At 39.4% G+C, this 15,176-nt stretch overlaps 1 long non-coding RNA gene across 1 annotated transcript; it reads left to right on the forward strand.

Annotated features, from left to right (window-relative positions):
* The first annotated feature begins 930 nt into the window (after positions 1 to 930).
* Positions 931 to 14,555, forward strand: LOC146515717 (uncharacterized). Its single transcript, XR_014874895.1, has 8 exons — positions 931 to 1,766; positions 1,855 to 2,097; positions 2,426 to 2,508; positions 3,417 to 3,534; positions 4,436 to 5,960; positions 8,120 to 8,274; positions 9,671 to 11,190; positions 11,487 to 14,555. It is a non-coding gene; the product is annotated as an uncharacterized LOC146515717 (long non-coding RNA).
* The last annotated feature ends 621 nt before the right edge of the window (positions 14,556 to 15,176 follow it).

The following is a 15,176-nucleotide window of genomic DNA, read 5'->3' on the forward strand; positions in this document are numbered from 1 at the left end:
CTGTAAAATCAGCAGTCATATTTGAAATTTAACTCTTATATAACCTGTTTCTTAATGTAATTTCTCGAAATGTGTTTTTAATATCATAATTATAATAATATATTAATATATAATAATATATTATAATAATCCATACTTATCCATACTAATATGCATATCAGGTCGTTTTTAATGTTCTCCAGAAATGCAGGGAATAGCCCTGTAACTTATTTTAAATGACACCTTTACCCATTTAGCAAACAGCTAATGAGCACCACTCCTTATGCAGCTAATACAAGTACAGGTAATGTCTGTCACGCGCGTGACGCGGCGGTTAAGCTAACCTAATGCAGCTGCAGACATTAGCTGAAGCTGTTCGATGGCCAAAATCTCACTAACACCACGGTGCAGTTAACACATAATGCAACTGAACAGTCAGTTGACAAACCACTCACACAGAAGACCAAAATATGTTAGGAGCGCCTCAGAATTAAGTTAAATGCGACATTACTGCTCCCACTAGAAAAAAATTTCAAATGAAAAAGCGCCAATTCTTTCACAACAGATAAAACAGCGCGAGCAAATAAACCAACGGCACTTATTTAACATTAACGTCAGATGGTGACACTCTAGACATTAAACTACATTTGGCTGAGATTTGGACAATATTCATACAGAAAAATCAAGGCTTACCAAAAAAAAAAATTAGCGGCGGACGACTCAACTTGACTTATTGCTGCCTTCCTCAGTCTCAGATCCAAAGCGCGCGAGACAAAATCACGTGCGGTGTCGCGAGATTTAAAATTGCTAGTCGCGATGTCCCGTTTAATGACTGTAGAAAACAGTTTGGATTTGTCACTACCCCATACCGTACCTGTAAGGATGCTGCTGCATTTTAAATGAATAAGGGAAATCCAACTGATGATTTGGGGAGTCCTGAAACTAGAACGTTGCAATAAACTAACCTCCTGGATGTGAATGCATAGTCCAATTTCTCACAGTCAGTTTGAGATAGGGATTTTCTAACATTATATTTTCTAAGTTACAGAAATCAGTTTTGGTAAACTTATTGATGTGGTTATCTGGTCGTTTTTGTTCTGATTCCTTAGCAAGTTATTTTTGCCCAAAGAAATACGGATCACTATATATTTTCTCTTTTTTTCAGACCTTTCTCTGTAAATTGATACAGATACATTGTTGTTAGGAAAATCTTAATATATCAGCAGTTTGTGAAATACTCAGACTAGCTTGTCTGGCACCAACAACCATGCAGCGCTCAAAGTCACCCTTCTTCCTCATGTCTATATGTCTAAATGCACTCAGTTGCTGCCATGCTGCAATATAATTAACTTGATATTTGCATTAATCAGTCGTCGATCAGTAGTCGATCCATTGATGTTTTATAGCGGGACGGCATTTTCGTAGAAGTTGCCCAATAAATCAAGAAACTCCACTAAAAGCACACCAGTTTAGTAAAAAATGAAACATTAGAGTCCAGTATGGCCATGATATAATGAAATATTGCCATAATGACCAAATATACCCTGTACAATGTGTCTTGTTCTTTTACCCTGTTAAAGCTTTAGGTCATGGACCTTCTTTAAATTACTTTTTTTTGGTCATCAAATATCAAAGTATCTTCCTGTGTGATGATGACAGAACAGTCTACATCTGTGTGAGTAATATTATTTGGGAGAGTAAACATGTATATCATGTTGTGTGTTTTGCAGGTGAAAGGTTTGGTAAAGCAGCACATTGACTCATTCAACTATTTCATTAATGTAGAGGTAAAACACGAGCATGTCTTTGTCTGTTGCTGCTTTTTCGTGTACACTTGGATTTTGAGCATCGATGTCTCATTTGTTCTGCTTCTAGATCAAAAAAATTATGAAGGCAAATGAGAAAATCACAAGTGATGCTGATCCAATGTGGTACCTCAAGTAAGTCACTGTGTGCATCCATCATCACTGACTTTAACACTGCAGACATGCACAACAAGTTGTTTTGTTTGTCTCAAAAGAGGAAATTTTTTTTAAAAAGAATGGAGATACGTCAATATCTACGTTGCCATACGTGGAAGAAAGCTTCAATGTGACCAGAACGGTCTCTCCCCATGAGGTGAGAGTAGCATGTGTTTCTGCTGTTAAATATGAACCATTGTTTACTGTGGTTTAATTAAAGTTGAATAAAGTTTTTGAGTAATCAAATACACAGCTTTAAATGAGTTTTTTATATATACGTATCATTGCACATTAATTCTCTGCACTTTGGATAGACAGTCGCACATTAAATACAGAGGGAAGATGTCTCACTCAGGCATCTATAGACTCACTTAGCACTTAATTGTTAATTATTATTTGTTAATTATATTTGAGTGCCTACACCTCCAATACCTTACTTTAAAGATGATGAGATATACCTCATAATCATCTGTCTCTTCCCAAAGACCTACTCTGCGCACATCACAGTGGACATGGAGTACACCTGCAGCAGTCAGAGGATGATTCGCAATGCTCTGGCCATCGGAAGGTATCTTTTTTTTCCCCTCCCCTGCTCCTGTTTTGTGATGCAGACATATTTATCCATCCATCCATTCGCTTCCGCTTATCCTTATCAGTGTTCCGGGGGGCGCTGGAGCCTATCCCATCTGTCATAGGGCAGGAGGCGGGGTACACCCCTGACAGGTCGCCAGTCTGTCGCAGGGCCAACACACAGGGACAGACAACCATTCGCACTCACATTCACTCGCACATTCACACCTAGTGGCAATTTGGATTATACAATTAACCTATCCCCACAAGTTGCATGTCTTTGGACGGTGGGAGGAAGCCGGAGTACCCAGAGGGAACCCACGCAAACACGGGGAGAACATGCAAACTCCACACAGAAAGACCCCGGCCTGAACTCAGGACCTTCTTGCCTTGCGGCAACAGTTCCACCGTGCTGCCGCAGACATATTTATATTAAATTTATATCACATATATATCAAATCCACAAATTTCAAACCTCTCCAGAAAAGCTCAGTAAGCCAATAAGTGCCAAAAAATAATTCAGCTTTTGTGATTTTTAAGCTTCATTTGCTGATAAACTGACCCTCTTCATTCATTTGCGCTGATGCATTCTTCGCCCATCGAGTTTTCAAATCTCAACGAATGTCCCCTGCATCCAGGCACGTAACCATAGCACTCTCATTTGAACGCTTTCAAACTCCGTACAGGCAGTGATCACCCTCACTAATTTTTGGTGCACACTCAGAAAATTTGTACTATAAGCAGGTCTGAAATATGACAGAAACGGCTCATTACTGAAAAGAGTTTCAAGGGGTAAAGAGTTATAACTGCCTTTACACACTCTGAAAGTAATTAAGTAAAAGAAAATGACTTGCCATCAGGTCATCCAGTTGAATTGATCCGTGCCCCTTGTCTTTTTCTCCACAGTGGTTTATTTCATTGTAAAAGGTCAGGAGAAAGTCATTCTGATCCAAGAACAGCTGTCCAAGTACTGAATCATTGTGGAGGAGGACAGGAAGGGTGCAGTTGGAGTCTCAGTTACCAGGTAATGTAACAACATTTCCATCAGCAGCTGTTCATCCATCACTTCATGCACTAATTACTAGGAATTGTGCAAAATTTCAGGCCCCTATTTTCATTCGTTTTTTCCATTTCAAGTGTTTTCTATTATTGTATTAATATTCGGTTATCTAGAAAAGTACTTGAGCTGGGTTCTCAGAATGATTTAGAGGACTGACACTTTGTTTACAAATTCTCGTACATAATGTCCATGATATTGTTTAATTATGATTTCAAATTAACAGTTTAATTCATGTGAATTGTTTTATAGAGATTAAAGCTTTAATATGAAAGGAACAACTCTTTTTATCTGGCTGTAGTGTCACTTTTCAAGAAAATCTCACATGGTCAGGTGGGAGACATTTGATGAGCTGACACTGAATGACCTTTGTACCCTTCCTCAGTTCTGCACTCAGTTCTCCAACTTTTGTTATGGTTCAGTCTGGTTTGCACTTTTCTGTGAAGGGTGTAGCAAACTCTACTCTTCTAATATAGCAAATACTTTAGTCTTATACTTTCGAGTATATTGTTTGGTTTTCTTTTAAGAATATGCAAGAAGTAGAGTGTATTGTTATATTTACATTTACCTTTGGGGGGCAGAAGCTTAAGCTTTTAGTCTTATATTAGTGGATCCATCTAATTTCTGACTCATTGTCCAGTTTGGGGTTGTGTTGGAGCCAGCTGTCATCGGGTGAGCTCTGCTCAGATTCCCAGATCAGCAGAGAAAACCATTCACACCTTTGACCAGTTTATTATCACTAATTAAGTTTTTGGACTGTGGGAGGAAGTCTGAGTATGCAGAGAGACCTCACACAGTTTTAGGGTGAACATGCAAAAGAACAAGAACATGACACTAATCACGCTCGTGCTCTGCTCTTTGTGTCCAGCTCCACTCATGAAAAGAAAAGCAGAACTAATATTACTGTTATATAGGGCCAAGTCTACCTGAGGCACAACATGCTGTCAGAGGATGACCCCATCACCATCATATTGAAGGTAGGGATGATTTTTTTTATTTATTTATTATTTTACAGAGGACTGATCCTCACTGCAGGCATCACTGTCTGGTATGGGAACATCACACAGGCAGAGAGGAAGGCTCTGAAAAGAGTCATAAAGACTGCAGAGAGATCATAGGGACAAAACTTCCTTCCATGTAATCTGTATGTACAATGCTACTGAAAAAGAGCAGAGGGAATTATCTGGGACTCACCATCCAGCTCACTCTCTGCTGAGACACAAAAACTGTACAATCTGAGACACAACAGAGCGGACCGGATCATGACACACAGAACAAGGTTTTTCAACAGCTTCTTCCCCGCCACAGTCAGACTGATGGCAAAACAAAACACTGGACGTGTGAAATAATACAACACTACCTCACCTCACTTCGAATGTACAATGGGATAAATCACTGTCTGTTTAATGTACGATATGCTTACTGAAACTGATTTGAGAAACAGGTGCAATATTAGGTAAAATATTCTAAATGTCAAAATGTGCAATACTATGTGTGAAATACCCAGAATGCTATTTGGATTCTCGCCAGCGAATACGTGCATTACCACCCTCTCTGTACAGAGTTTTCATGTAGGAAATACTATTAGTAGATTGCTCTATTTTTCGCTTTATGTCTTGGGGGCCTTATTGTTTTTTAAAATATCTACTTCCTCTCCAGCATATTTTGAGCCCGTTTGAGGACATTCGCTACCACTGCTATGCAGACGACATCCAGCTATATATGTCTTTTAAACCTGAAGATGTTTCTAAGCTGCAGATTGGTTGTCTGTCCCTGTGTGTTGGCCCTGTGACAGACTGGCGACCTGTCCAGGGTGTACCCCGCCTCTCGCCCTATGACAGATGGAATAGGCTCCAGCGCCCCCCAGAACGCTGAAAAGGATAAGCTGAAGCGAATGGATGGCTGGATGGAGGTTTGAAAAAAAAGAGAAAATATATAGTGAGCCGTATTTCTTTGGGCAAAAATAACTTGCTAAGGAATCAGAAGAAAAACGACCAGATAACCACATCAATAAGTTTACCAAAACTGATTTCTGTAACTTAGAAAATATAATGTTAGAAAATCCCCATCTCAAACTGACTGTGAGAAATTGGACTATGCATTCACATCCAGGAGGTTAGTTTATTGCAACGTTCTAGTTTCAGGACTCCCCAAATCATCAGTTGGATTTCCCTTATTCATTTAAAATGCAGCAGCCTTAGAATCCTTACAGGTACGGTATCGGGTAGTGACAAATCCAAACTGTTTTCTACAGTCATTAAACGGGACATCGCGACTAGCAATTTTAAATCTCGCGACACCGCACGTGATTTTGTCTCGCGCGCTTTGGATCTGAGATTGAGGAAGGCAGCCATAAGTCAAGTTGAGTCGTCCGCCACTACTTTTTTTTTTTGGTAAGCCTTTTTTTTCTGTATGAATATTGTCCAAATCTCAGCCAAATGTAGTTTAATGTCTAGAGTGTCACCATCTGACGTTAATGTTAAATAAGTGCCGTTGGTTTATTTGCTCGCGCTGTTTTATCTGTTGTGAAAGAATTGGCGCTTTTTCATTTGAATTTTTTTTCTAGTGGGAGCAGTAATGTCGCATTTAGCTTAATTCTGAGGCGCTCCTAAGATATTTTGGTCTTTTGTGTGAGTGGTTTGTCAACTGACTGCTCAGTTGCATTATGTGTTAACTGCACCGTGGCCCCCCTTGTTTTACAAGAAAAATGTTCGCGCCCTCCCCTCGCGCGCGCGCGCACGCACGCAAGAACACATCCTCCAACCACACACACCCATATTTTGCTCCATTGCGGTTTATTTCACACCTCAAACATTTAGTAAACAATTAAGCAAATACAAGTAATCTGCAATAAATTACAGGTAGTAAGAAAATAAACTAATAAAGTCTTTTACGCTATGTCCACACCTACACGGGTATTTTTGAAAACGCAGCTGTTTCGTCCACACATAAACGGCGTTTCGAATCACCGAGAATGGAGATTTTTTTAAAACTCCTTTTTTGCGTTTACGTGTGGACGAGGAATACAGAGTTCGTCATGCAACGTCAAAGGTATGTGCCTTTTTTCACGTCACGCTGTGCGCCACCTTATTGTTTACATGAGATGAATCGCAGAATGGCAGATAGAGACGAAATACTGTTAATCTGACTATCTGCAGGTTTTACACGCTTACATATACACGCAGTTACTGTCCCTCCATTTAGAAAGGCAGAGGCGTCACGGTGTAATTATTTTACATGTAGTTGTTTTTTTTTCCTGTGTAATAATATTCAACATTGCTATCAATACATTTTTCAAAAAATCCCTCTGCAAAATGGGTTCAAAAACATAAACAACTGTTGGATGCTGTTTGTCCGTGATTTGAACCGGGGGAACAAATTGTGGCAGGATCAGCCTGATATTATTTGTATCCCACTGTAACTTTAATGTATAAAGAGCTAGCATCTCCAAAATGTCAGGAGTAGTTAGTCATTACAACAAGTGTTTGTGAACTACAAATCAAGAATGTGGGATACTGTTTGTCCGTGATTTAAACAGCCCAGCGCTGCTCGCGACAAAGGGAAAACCAATCCTGCAGGGAGACCTACCTTGGCACTTGTGCAGGTAAAACCAAAGGGAAGATGTGCTTCACCATATTTTCTAGTCTTTGGCTTAGAATGAAGTTGGTTTGGAAACATATTCAGCTATGCTTCATCTCCTGCTTTGCGTTTGTGTGGGCGCCCCGTGCTAGCAGTGTCCAAGCGTTGTTGGTTTTTTTTTTCCCCTTTTCATGCCGCGCCCCCCTTGCAATGGGGGCCCCACACTTTGGGAACGTCTGGGTTAGCTTAACCGCCGCGTGTTGTGAAGCGCGCGACAAACATTACCTGTACTCGTATTAGCTGCATAAGGAGTGGTGCTCATTAGCTGCTTGCTAAATTGGTAAGGGTGTCATGGGTCTGTAGCTTTGTCCACCGTTTTAGGGAACATATTTGGTTTTAAAGTAAAACCAAATATGTTTGGTTTTACTTTAAAAAAAAATAATGTACAGCTCTATCAAAACAGTGTCTTTCCCTCAGAATACTTATTAACAACTACTTAAAAATAAATAAGGAATATAACAAAACACTTTTACAAAAAGAAAACATTTCAAGTGGGGGAAAAAAGAGTGGGCACGTCAGATTAAAGTCAGAATTCTGACTTTTCTCAGAATTCTGAAAAAAAATAATTTTGATGAAAAAAAATCAGAATTCTGAGAAAAAAATCAGAATTCTGACTTTAATCTAGGAATTCTGACTTTTTTCTCAGATTTTTTTTTTCCAGTGGCCCTAATCCTCTTCTGTAGGCAGAGCCTAGTTTATTTCCCACAGTTTTTTTTTTTTTTAATCTGTTGCCTTATGGTTCCAAGTGTTGTCACCAATCTTTGCATTTTATTATCATCTTGTAACCCTTGTTTAATCAGATACCATCTCTCCTATGGACTTTTTATTGTAATACTCAAATGAACAAAGGAAAGTAAATATTTCCTATATTCCTATATATTGTTTACCTTGCCAGTTTTATTTGTGTGCCCAGATGATTGAAAATTACCAGCAGTGCTGAAGATCCATTCTGATGGTGTGCTTGTGGCTGGGATACACAGATATTTCTGTGCCATGTGTGACATCAACGGGAAACGTTTTTCGTTCATTTTCCCACCAAGCCAGTGGATCTACGATCTCCTCACTGAGGTAACATTCCATTTCTGTCTGTGCCTTCTCCTCCAGTGTGCGGCAGGTTGGAGGCCTCACTCTCCCCAAAAGGCTGCCCAAAGAATGAGGTTTCTTCTTTGGTGACGGTTTTACTGTTTCTTCTCCTCCTTCATTTTTCACCTGAAACATGAAGAAGGGGGAAGATTAAAGAAACAGTCATATAGTTTTCTGCGGATAAAATGTCAGTGAAATCAGCAATGGGCCTCAGGGCTGCGTTCACGGCCTCCAAAACACTGATGTCCTGCCAGGTCAAGTTGGGAAGCAAACAGCAGCTCCTGTCTGAAGCAAAAACTCATTTTTTGTTTGGTTCCTCAATGAGGTGGATAATCCTTTAATCAAAGGAATAAAAAAAAATGTTAACTTTGTAACCCTGTGTGTTGTGCTTAAAAGAAGCACATTCCTCCTTTGCTTTGGCATGTAGGATATCGCAATGGTAGTTTTGGTGAAGCCAAAGACAGACAACAAAAGCTTTGTCTGCTGCAACTGGGGAGCTGGGGAGGTAGTTCTGGGTTGTTTTGTTGATCTCTGGCTGCTAGTGCAGTGAAGTGCACACAGGTCGAGCCCTGGTTTGATACCAGTGGGCACATGAGATTGTAGAGCAGTCTCTCCTCAGTACTGGGATCCCCATCCTTTTCCCTTCTCTAAATATTCTTTTATGTTCTTTGCCATCAGCTGCTTGGCCTCCACCTGTCAGTAAAGTATATATTATTCGTGTATTTAATTTGAAACTGAAAATTTAAAAAAAAAAATCAGAAAAAAAATCTAGACCCTTGGGACGTTTCATTCCATACGCATTAACGCATTGAAAATGGCCCAAAATAAGAAAGTGGACACAAATAGCCAGCATTAGAGCCCAGAGGGTTAAACAAAATGCTTTGTATTGTTCCCTTCCAGGATGCTTACTTGTAACATTTTTCAAAAGGTCTAATTTGTATGCCATGATGGATTTGACAAAACACAGAAAATTACAATTAAAATTATTAATTACATTACTTTACTGTTTCTTTTTATTTCAGTAGAACAGTAATGTCCATCCAATTTTTTACCTACTGTCACTGCAGTGAAATTAGACAGTTTGTTTTGAAAGGTTACAAGTGGTTATTGGCATCCATCTTGGAAGAGAACAGTACGATATCTGTTATAAGGCCTCCGTTGTAAAATTGTATATATGATACTAGAATACAATGTCATCATGTAATGTGGCTGTCTCAGCCACCCCAGACTTATTTAGACTTTTCCCTAGACTGAAAACAGAACTATGAAAACCTTCAGAAGACACATTATTCACATCATCATAGTCAAAATGTTCATATGAAGCTCTGGCCAGGCTGAAATCATGAAGCGGTGGCCTCATCATTCTCTCACCATAATCCAGGTAGGAAGGAGGCAGTCAAAGAGTGGTAAGGTCGAGGCGATGTAGAGGTGCTCGCCCGCCCGCCCTGACAGAGATGTGGACGACGTGGACATGCCCGGCTGCTGTGGTGGTGACGTGGACAACATGGACGTCCTTGACTGCTTCTGGGGCAATGTGGACGTGCTCCCTGTGCAAGTGCAAGTTTATTTGAATTAACTGTTTTTTCTGTAACACATCTGAGCCTGTTTGCTTTTTTTTGGGGGGGGCGGGGGGTTCTGTGTTACATTTTGAAAATTAAAAATGAAATTATAAAAAAAAATATTTAGGCTGGAAGAAAAAGCCAAAAAAAAAAAAATTCAAAATTGTTCATAACCAAGATCTCATAGATGAACTTATGGAACATCTAAAAATGAAAAGAGAGATTATTGAGAATCTCAAGGACCAGATGAGAAGGGAGGAGGAAGAAAAATATTAGCTCAACCTCAGGAACTTGATTCTCCTGTGTCTCCTGTGTAAACATTTCTTGAGATAACATTTCTGCTGAGATAAACAAGTTAAAGCCAGAGAACACAAATATCTTGCTCCTCAACCTGAGGACCTTGATTCTCCTGTGTCGGAACCACCCAGTGATGTTGTTCTGAAGCAGGAGCTAATCATAAAACCAAAAGAGGATGCGATATTAAAAAAAAAAATAGATGTAGACAATTTTCAGACCTCTGGTGAACTTCTGCAGCTGGAGAATCAAGTTCCTCAAACTGAGGAACTTGATTCTCCTGTGTCAGAGCCACCCCCTGATATGGTTCCGACACAGGAGCTAGTCATAAAACATCAAAAAAGGATGAGATATTAGAAAAACAAAATAGAACATCTGTTGACTGAGAATTATGACCTTAAAAAAAGAAAGGAAGAAAGAAAATTGAAAACTGAAAAAAAGAGATTATAGGGAAATATTTCGCAAGACAGAACTCATTTGAGCTGAAAAGAGAAATTGTCATGTTCCTGGGTCTGTTGACCCAGCGTTTTAAGTTTTAGCTTATTTGGATATTGTTTATGTTTAAGTTCATTAGATTAGTGAAGTTTATTTGGTTATTAGACTCCTTGTGTTTTCTTCCCCTGTATTTAAGTTTCCCTCACCCTTTGTGTTTCATGCTGCGTGTCTTATGTTATCAAGTTTGTATTATCATGTCTGTCTCATGTTTCCGGTTTTATTTTAAAGGAGTCGTGTGTTCTTTGTTCATTGTATTTAGTTTCACTTCCCTTGTCCTGTCATTAGGCTCATGTCAGTCAGCTGTTCCTCCATGTGTTCCCACTTCCCCTAATCACCTCCTGTGTATTTAAGTCCTCTGTTTTCAGTGTGTTATTGTCAGGTCATCTGTTGTCCTTTGTGTCATGTTTCCAGGTTCTGTGCTCTAGGTATTTTTGTGTCCATGTTAGGGTTCATGTTTTGGGTTTTTATGTTATCTTAGCTCTCCCAGTTTAGGTGAGAGGGGTCGGTAAGACATGCACTGGATGAAAAGCAGTCACAGGTCGAATCTCTGGAGGCTAAAATGCAGGAGCAGGTTAGCACAATTAAGAGGATGGGCCGTGACTTTCAAGAAAAAGAAAATCTCCTTAAGGAGAACAGCAGCATTGCTGCTGAGATAAACAAATTAAGAAAACAGAAAACACAAATCTCAAGAAACATTTACAAAATCTTGAGTATCAAGCAAAGACGACAGGAAGTCTGACACTACAAATATTTTGGTTGGAAGAAAAGGTCAAAAAGCAGAATTTCAAACTTGTTCATAAACAAGATCTCATAGATGAACTTTATGAACATCTAAAAATGAAAAGAGAGATCACTGAAAATCTTAAGGATGAGCTGAGAAGGAAGGCGCATTGCATAATGATGAAGTCTAAATTAACAGTTCATGTGACAGTTCAAGATCCTTCTTCAAATGCCTGTGTAGATGTGTTAAATGTTCAGGATATAGCAGATGTGTTGTAAATGTTCATTTTTATGCAGTCAAATGGAAAAAAGTGGTCAAAATAGTTTATTTTACTTGTCATTGGAAAGAGTTTGTGCAATACTGCAGAATGTTATCTAGCACAATTTTGTAAAATACATATTTTACTGATTTGTTTGTGTTTTATTACTTCCATACAATTGTGTTTTGAGGTATTTTTAGAAAAATGAAAGTATTAATTACATTTGAGCAAACTTAATTATCACCTCTCTCTCCAACCCAACGTCTTCAATAAGCAGCCTTTTATTTCCAGGACACAGTTTACAGTACACACAAGCCACTCCCATTGTAAACCCCCCCCCCCCCCCGGTTCTAAAAGATAAGGCACTATGTATGTATGTGTGTGCATGTGCAAGAATGTGTGTGTGTGTGTCATGGGGGTGCGTTTGTGTGACCTCCTGCTCACCAAAAGGATCATAAAAGCAGGAAGCTTACCACACAAGAAACAGATCTTTCAGATAAGATGTGCCTATAATAAAAAAAAACAAAACGTCAGCCTCCCCCACCAACAAATTGGCTGGAGAGGTGGTCAGAGACAAAGGAATGTCTTTGATCCTATAGTTTGAACTAAGACTTACAAATTTAAGTAGCACAATGACAGCATTTAACAATTTGACTCCAACACAGTCTAAAAGAACTTCATCTGCATCTGACAACAATATCAATATAACTCTTTGGAATTCTGTTTATGATCATCTGGAACTGAGAACATTTCGATACACAGACCATAATGTTCTAGACTTAGAAAAGGATATAGACCCAGAAAATAATTTCTTCTACAACATCAGCAATAACTGCTGCTACTTCACCGATGAACAGTTTAAACACACCATCAACACGAAAAACAAATGATCAATAATCCATTTTAATAGCAGCAGTCTGTATGCCAACTTCAACAATATAAAGGAATATCTAAATGAGTTGACAAATCCATTTGGAATTATTGAAATTTCTGAAACATGGATCAATGCTGAGAAAGGACTGGACTTTGGACTGAGGGATATGATGTGAATTTTGTAAATAGAAGGAACAAAAGAAAGTGGAGGGGGAGTAGCTGTGTCTATCTAAAGGAGCTGCTGGATACAATTACTTCAGAAATGTGCAAAATTAAAAAATGGTTTAACAGGAACAAACTATCCCTAAATCTAAGTAAAACTAAATGAATCTTATTTGGGAATTTCCTTAGAAATGCACAAGTGCAGATTCATATAGGTGGTGTGGAAATTGAAAGAGTACTTGAACATAAGTTTCTTGGTGTGATTATTATTATTATATATCTATATATTACAAATGTTCACTATCCATCCATCCATTCACTTCCGCTTATCCTTTTCAGGGTCGCGGGGGGTGCTGGAGCCTATCCCAGCTGTCATAGGGCGAGAGGCGGGGTACACCCTGGACAGGTCGCCAGTCTGTCGCAGGGCCAACACACAGGGACAGACAACCATTCACACTCACATTCACTCACACCTTGTGGCAATTTGGATTATCCAATTAACCTATCCCCACAAGCTGCATGTCTTTGGACGGTGGGAGGAAGCCGGAGTACCCGGAGGGAACTCACGCAAACACGGGGAGAACATGCAAACTCCACACAGAAAGACCCCGGCCTGATGGTGGAATTGAACTCAGGACCTTCTTGCTGTGCGGCAACAGTGTTAACCACCGTGCCACCGTGCTGCCCATGTTCACTATCATCAATCTTTATATTACAAAAAAGGGCCATAAGGATAATCCATAAATCTGGTTACAGAGATCATACAAATTCACTATTCTTAAAATCAAAAATTCACAGGTTCATTTTCTCACTGCACAGATTATGTATAAAGAAATAAATAACCTGCTTCCTGACAATATTCTGAAACTGTTTTCTAAAAGGGAACAGAGAAACAATTTGAGGGGGGAATTAAATTTAAACTTGTAGTAGTAAAATGTTTATTTTTAAAGATGGGGTTGATTTACTGTCATAAAACAAACATTTTGTTGCTGTTTCTCCCTCTCATGTTAACTTTGGGCAGACAAACAGGCTGTGTGGTCAATCAAATTTAACTTTCAGTTGATCTCCAGTGATTACCAAGGCAAAAAAAACTTGAGATAAAATGATCATAATGCAACATTTTGTTTTATTATGCTTTTAGTGGTTTGTCTTTCAGTGCACAGTTTCCTAGCTGCACTTCCTGCCGGGCTGTAGAAGGTTTGCTATAGAAACTAATAGTGTCAGCTGAATTATGATTATGGTACAAAAGTTCCCTTGTCAGAGGAAACTTTCAATAAATCTGACTTTTGTCCAACAAATTACTATTTTTCATCTGCCTCCATCTCACCCCATCTCTAGCATCCTCCCACATCACACCAACCCTCTGTCCTCCTTCATTCACAAACCTCCTCTGAGGTTGTCTTCTTTTACTCCTGCCTGGCAGCTCCATCTTCAACATCCTTTGACAATCCTTCCTCTGCACATGTACAAACAAGCTCAACTTTGCCTCTCTAACTTTGTCTCCAAACCGCTCAACCTGAGCTGTCTATTTACTTGTACTTGCTTATAATCCTGTTTATAAACAACAATCATAGCATCTTTAAATCTGTAACCCACACACACACACACACACACACACACACACACACACACACACATGTGGTCACTCTACAAGACATGCTCACATAGTTAACAAATATGCATGCTCCTGCTCAGAGGTAAACCAAGGCAGCTACATTCGTGGGCAGAGTGAGACCATTAACCTTTTTCCAAAGAGCTAAATTTAATCTAGGCCGTTAACTTTTAAATTTAGCATGTTGGTGAATTTTAAAGCACAGAGGCTTTCATTTCTGAGAAAACATTTTCTGCTGTTTGACAGCAGCTGTTTGAAAGCTCAGTACGCTCCCTTGTGTTCACGGCATAGACCCCTCTGCCTTTCCCCAGATTTACATTTCACCTTACTTTTGCACAGCCTACTTTATCTACTCAATGAATACAGTGTCTACCCTTCTCTTATCCCCCTTTACACTGAAACAATACATGAGAAACATTTCACTGAGACTCTGGATGGGACCTGATATTAAATTGTATCAAGTATGTGATGGTTTATAAGCTAATTTGCATGAAAAATAAAAATTAAAACCACCTGAAGCTGCATCGCTGTATCACTTTAGTAAAAGTTCATGCAAAACCATAGATAGAGGCTGTGCCCTGAAACGAGGCGCCATCTGGTGGTTAAAAGTGGGTCTCAGGCTCAGAAAGGCCCCTGCAAGATTCTGGGTGGAGGCGGGACCTTTAGACAGACAGGCTGTGTGTGAGTACTCTGCTGCAGTCCAGGCTGAAACAGTGGACACTTTCATTTGTCATGTCTGCGAGGTTTGTATTTTTATTTACTGACTGAAAATTAGTTTGTTTACTCCAACGCTTCACTGGCTGATGAGCTGAACAGGTTTTATGCTCGCTTCCACGCTGCAGCAATGAAAACAATTAAAACAACAAACGGCTGGGCACGCTCGGAGTGCACCAGTGAAGACGATACATTCAT

The sequence above is a fragment of the Neolamprologus multifasciatus genome, chromosome 7 (assembly GCF_963576455.1).
Source record: "Neolamprologus multifasciatus chromosome 7, fNeoMul1.2, whole genome shotgun sequence".
NCBI lineage: Eukaryota > Metazoa > Chordata > Actinopteri > Cichliformes > Cichlidae > Neolamprologus > Neolamprologus multifasciatus.